This window comes from Dendroctonus ponderosae, unplaced genomic scaffold (genome assembly GCF_020466585.1).
Source record: "Dendroctonus ponderosae isolate FM_Combo_2020 unplaced genomic scaffold, Dpon_F_20191213v2 Dpon_F_20191213_7, whole genome shotgun sequence".
NCBI lineage: Eukaryota > Metazoa > Arthropoda > Insecta > Coleoptera > Curculionidae > Dendroctonus > Dendroctonus ponderosae.
Genome location: NW_026018916.1, coordinates 1938980 through 1944948, shown reverse-complemented (window position 1 = coordinate 1944948; position 5969 = coordinate 1938980). Strand labels below are relative to the sequence as shown.

The 5969-nt window shown below is 37.7% G+C and overlaps 2 protein-coding genes across 2 annotated transcripts in view; one reads left to right on the top strand and one right to left on the bottom strand.

Annotated features, from left to right (window-relative positions):
* LOC109540208 (innexin inx3) overlaps positions 1 to 1851 on the bottom strand; it is a 5277-nt gene extending 3426 nt beyond the window's left edge. Inside the window, exon 1 of the mRNA XM_019908475.2 lies at positions 1542 to 1851. The gene's annotated coding sequence lies outside the window, so the exon portion shown is untranslated. The remainder of the gene's footprint in view (positions 1 to 1541) is intronic.
* The window catches only part of LOC109540153 (dedicator of cytokinesis protein 3), a 22848-nt gene that overhangs the window by 5470 nt on the left and 11409 nt on the right, over positions 1 to 5969 (top strand). The window lies entirely within an intron of this gene.

The window sequence follows — 5969 nt, the reverse complement described above, 5'->3', positions numbered from 1 at the left end:
CGGGAAAAGTAACACGGATACTGAAAGCGTTGGATCTAAAGTAATTTTTCAAGCAAGCCCCGAAAAAATGATGATTTTTTCAGCAATTTGGGCAACAACGCGACTGGAACTGGAAAAATCCTGTACTTTTTTGCGTTTTCTTGAATTTTTCATTGTCCGAAAGTTGGGTTCTTAGGCGAAACATCATCAAAACTCTCATTTAGGTAAATTGCCGCTGTTTATGGACAGGACAATGTGATTTTTTACGCTTCAATATGGCAAAACGTCTGCAATTTTTGTTTTTACGCTAATTTCAAAAGTCTGTTTTTTTAAATGGCAGACGTTTTGTCATGTTTATTTTGGCCTCCTCAGGGCAACTTTCCGGTGTCCCCGTAAGACGTTTTTTCTATTAAGAATCTCTGAACCTGAGATGAAAAATCTGAATCAAAGCGATGAAATAATTCGGCAAAATACGGCGATTCAGGTAAAATGGAGCATGCAATTGTTGGCAATATTCTGCACAGTTCCGTGGCCTAAATGCTTCATGCTTGATGGACACTGAATATTTTGCAAATTGACTCGATTATGCTTATTAAAACATGTCCCTGAGTTGCCAGCAATGCGGCTTATTTACCCAGTTGACTAATCTAGCGTGATTTTATTAAGCCTAGGATTTATAAATTAGTATCGAACTAGCAGATTTATGGAAGATGATTTGGCCAATCCTGGGCTTTACACTGGCAAAGCATGCAGGATATCCTGCAGTAAACGATAACGGGGTATTAAAATCCCTTCCTAATGTATTAAAATGTTGAATAGTTCGCTGAAAAACATGACTAAACAAAACAGCCGAACAATGCGCAGGTTAATCATAAAACCCAGGCTACATGGGGAAATTTTATTGTCATCTTTGGCCTCATAAATGTTCTAAAGTAAACTCGTGTTATCAAACGTGATTGTTCCAAAATCCCTTATTTGGGATTTAAATTGCCCTTCATAGCATTAAGAACAATTAGGCGAAACGGTTTTGGCTTAAACAAACAGCCCATATCGGTTTTGGTATGAGGCAATGTTTCAATAAATATCAATTTGTGTAACCGGTTAGGGTCAATTGCATGTTCGCCTTTAGCCTGAATTGTGTGCCAGAAATTCCAGTGGAGAAAACGAGCTTCTGAAGACGCACATTCCGTCCACAGATTCCACGAATAATTTTCGTAATTCTGAAAATTGTTTATATTTTTATTAATTCGGAAAATATGCGCGTTTGTATTGGATGCTAATTGACGCTAATAAGACTAACAAACTGGGAAGCATGTGCTAATATCCAATTTATCATTTTTGAATGCTCGCTAGTGATGTGGGACTAATTAGGAACTATTATGGCATTTATTTTCTCATTGCTGATGAGGATTGCAGAGCGGTTTACCCTCGCCGCAGTACTTCGGTTGTTGAATACAAGAATGTTGAATGAGACGAAAAATTCAGCAGTTAAGCTACTAATTCAAATGTCCCACACATACAAGGCTTAAACGTAAATTAAATTGATTATCTTTTAACGTTACCTTTCCGAATAAAAGCCCAAACTTGTCACGTTTTCACTTGGTCGCTGGCTGCAACGGTATCCGACCACAGGTAGTTTGTCGGAAGGTGTTACCACATACAACTGCAAGAACTCGCGGATGAATGTGTCCGATAAAAATGCTGGGAAAGGACCAAACGAATGGCGTCCAAGTGAAAAAAGCTAGCAGGCAACAATTAGGCGCCGATCATCTGCGATTTGACAAAATTCTTCATTTAGAAATTGAAGACTATCTGGCAGTAAATCGGATGTCGCTACCCGCTCGAACTTTGCTTCGAACTGGCTACTTTTTCTTTTTAATCTCCCTGGTACTGGATCTCAACGTTGCCACGTTTAGTTTGCCTTTTCCCAGCCGCCCAGTACCAGTCGAATGGGGTGGGTTTGCACGGAAACCCTTCCCGGAAGGTGACCTACCTGGTATCATGGAGAATTTTTGCTCAATGATTCATTTGCTTGGTTGGCTGCTGAGAGCTTAATCTCAACATCAGAAGAGATGTCAGAAGGCCATCGTTTGAACAATCGGAGATTTTGGCAGTTTTTTATGTCGTCTCGGGTTGGAATTTGGTCCTAACGGTTCACTAACACACATGCCTATCATCTTCAGAGGCTTTTTCGCGCCCGAACACACCTCTGAAGATGGTAGCAAAGCGTTAGGGCCAAAGAAAAACCGCAATTCTCCGATTGTTCAAACGATGGCCTCGAAAAGGTTTAACATTCCTCCCGATGTTGAGATTTGGTGTCAGAAGTGAGTCAAAGAACAGAAAAAAATTGACGAGTTTTCTTGTGAAATCGATCTCTTAACTTTTTTGCATCAAAGATTCAGTTTGTCAGTATTTTACAGTAAAACGTTAGGCAAAACGCGGTTTTTCTGTTTAGAGACAGTGTTGTTTAGACCTAAAAGGGAAGAAACCCCAGTTTCCAAGAGTTTTCCAAGTAAATGATTATAAACTTTCGCATTTTCAGTTCGGGGAAATATTTTTGGAAAAAGACCCAGAGTTAATTATTAGGATTTTGTCCATAATTCGAAGCTGCAAAAAGTTTTCCAAACATTTTTGCAATGCGGTTACGGAGGCGATTGTTCCAACGAAATCTATCTTACAATTTTTTACAGAAAATAGCTGAAAATTGTCATTATTTTAACTAAATAATAATGCGATTTTTGCGTAGAAAGAATTGCTTGATAGCAACTTTGTTAAAACTGGACTGACTTGAAAATTTAAAGAAACTTTTGGTAAACTCTTGCTCCCTGGCCGTTTTTTCGAGATAATCTTCATTACTTTCGGTCAAAAACTGCATAAAATTATTTGGTTTTTGTCCCAAATTCGAAGCTGAAAAGGGTTTTCTAAAGTTCCCTGAAAATCCGATGAATGAGGCGAATTTTCTAGCAAAATTAATTTTGTAATTTTTGGCTAATGGGGTCTTTTTAGTCATTGTCATTGTCAGATAAGAAGGAAATCATCAGAAAATAATGTTTTTTGCGTTTTCGATTAAAAATTTTTAGTTTTGTGATCGGTTTTCGAGAAAACCTTAACGGTTTTCGGGGAAAAACGGGAGGAATTTGCCTTCGTTTTTATCTCGCATTCGACGCTAAAAAAAGTTTTTGTAAAATGTTTGCAAAGCTATGAATTTTCTCGTAATTTTTCGCGTAAAAGACCTCCAGATTGTCAGTATTTTTAAGTGAAACTCTACGCAATAGCGCGTTTTTGAGTAGAAAGTAAAGCAATAAAAAATTGAGTTAAACCAAAAAAAACACATTTTTTTAACAAACTCGACAGTCTTTAGAGGAATTGAGGTGACGAGATTTCCAAATAATCTGTTATAAACTTTCGCTTATTCTGTTCGTTTTTTAATAGAAAATGATTTGATTTTTGTTCCAAATCGACGCTGGAAAGGGATTTCAAAACTTTGTACAAAGCGACCAAGAATTCGAACTTTATTTCATAATTTTTCACGGAAAATACGTTAAGTTTGGCAACATTTTTAAGTGAAACTTTCAAAAATATTATTAATAAATGGCCCTTAAAATAAATCTAAAAACAAGTAGAAAAGTTGTAGATAAGTTCTATATTGTTGAAGCGGATTCATTTTTTACAAACTTCTTTTTGGGTATTTCGCATCAAAAACTTTTGTCTTTAAAAAAGACAAAATTTCCTCACGTCTTTTATTACAGATTGATAAATAGTGCTCCTATTTCGCAATAAGAACGAATTATTTAGCAAAAAGTAATCAAGAACTATCACCTAGAGGGTATCCTGCGACACACTTAGGCTTAAAAGCTTAGCACTTAAAATTCCAATTAGTAGAGAAATTAATTTGAAAAATTACCTTGACGTTTCGATAGTTATTTTCTGCTATCGTTATCAAAAGAACCTAAATGAACCTAAAAAAGAGTACGAGTTCTTATTGCGAAATAGGAGCACTATTTATCAATCTGTAATAAAAGACGTGAGTAAATTCTGTCAAAAAAAATTTTTGAGGCGAAATACCCAAAAAGATGTTTGTAAAAAAGTAGAAAAAAGTCATCAACATTTTCCCAGCAACGAAACTGAGTTACTCTGCCGGTGCGTTGGGTTGGCGCACCAAGCAATTTGCGTAGCACTGCGCCAACTCCTAAAAATTCACTGAGTTTTTCAGGCCTAAAGCAAATGAATAATTGAAAAAAAATGGGAATTAACCGAAGGTGGAGATTCCAGGAAAACCGACGGAACCAACCACTTTTCAAAGGCGGTTGAAACCAAAGTCTTCGACTATGAGGGGTTCAGGGACGAAAAAGCCTCTGAAGAGGGTAGACATATGTGCTGGTGAAACGTCAGGACCAAATTCCTGTCCCGCAAATTTCCAACTGTTCATCAGTAGATTTTTTTCCCAAATTAGTCTCTCAATTCTTGTTCTAAATAAAGACAATCAACGGCTTAACGATTCTCTTGAAATTCTGCAAGCCGACAACAATGGTTCGTTTCGTGGTATTCTCTCGGACTTTGCGTCTTTCTTCAATACACGGAAACCGGTTTTTGTTTCCCTCTTTTGGGACCACCTCATTCAACAGCCTGGTAACTTCAACATTCTCTCGTCTGCACTAAACAAAGAAGAGTCCAAAGATGTAATACCAGGTAGATTTCGTGAGGGTGTACACGCTTGATTCACATAATTGTATTTGCCATACTGGCAGAGGAATTTACGGTGTCATAAAAGGGCTTTTTGAGCGAATAAGACACACGTGGCAACTCGCCTCAATCAATGTTCACCAGAAGATGTCGAAGACTCGATTAGTATTCAGCGCATATTTAAAATTCAAAGGATATTGAACTTCTTGCTAGTTCAATACGGCGACACTTTGGAATACCTACAACCTGCCATCTGAATTTACAGTGATCAAGATGCTCAACGCATATTAATTATTCTGTGCATGGTATGCTCAGAGCAGTCGGAAGAGACCATCAGTTTTTTAAGCTAGATTTGAGCCACCCAGTGGCATTTTTATGCAGTTGAAAACATTTCGGGGTTCCGGAAGCTCATGATCGAAAGGAAACGATCCTACCTAATTTTTATTGAGAAAAAATGTAAAAAAAGGATCATACGGTTGATTTCAATGAAACGCGCTGCGAATTTGTTCCCAGGTACGACTCATGGTTTGATGAAGCAACCGAGTGTTTGCGCTTTGAGCAAGTGAGGAATTTTTGAGTGTTTTGGTACAAAAAGTATTAAAACTTTTTTTTTGAGTTGATGCACTAATTCTCTTTGTTGTCTGTAAACTTTGCGCAAAAAATGTTTCTGTTTTGTTGCCAAATGTTCAGACTGATACAAAGAATATCGCAGTGTCCTTTGATCATATGCTTACAGTTTTATGAAGAATTGGGTTCCTAATACCATATATCACGCACACGCTAAGAACCCATCCTTGAATGTTGTTGACCCAGAATTAATTCATTATTGATCTCCTTCGCTATGTATAACTTTGTCCATATTTGTCAAATCCATTATTATAATTTAGCGCACGATTTCGGTCAGCCTATCATCAGGAACTCGGGCCGTATATTCGCAACCTTCCGGACTGATAGTACGGCATACCTTTGGAAAGTGGTAGCTGTTTTCCATTAAGTGCCACTTGCATAGATAAAATATCGAAATTTTCATTAATATTGGCAGGCGTCGAGCCGGTGGTTCAGTGGCGAAAAGTTGTGCGTCGACACTTTTCTCGTTGGTGCGATGCAAGATCGTTTTCTAAGAAAGCTGAGGTGAAGAATTGTGAAACTGGAGCCTGGCCGAASGTTGAAACGAAAGTTTCGAGTGGATYAGTTAAGAAGTAACATGAAGTTGAAGACGAAACTGTTTCGCCGAATGGTGCCAAGGAAGAAGGATTTTTGTTGCTTGTTTATGCGGTACAGGTAAAGTGCGATTTTAGCGCCCAAAT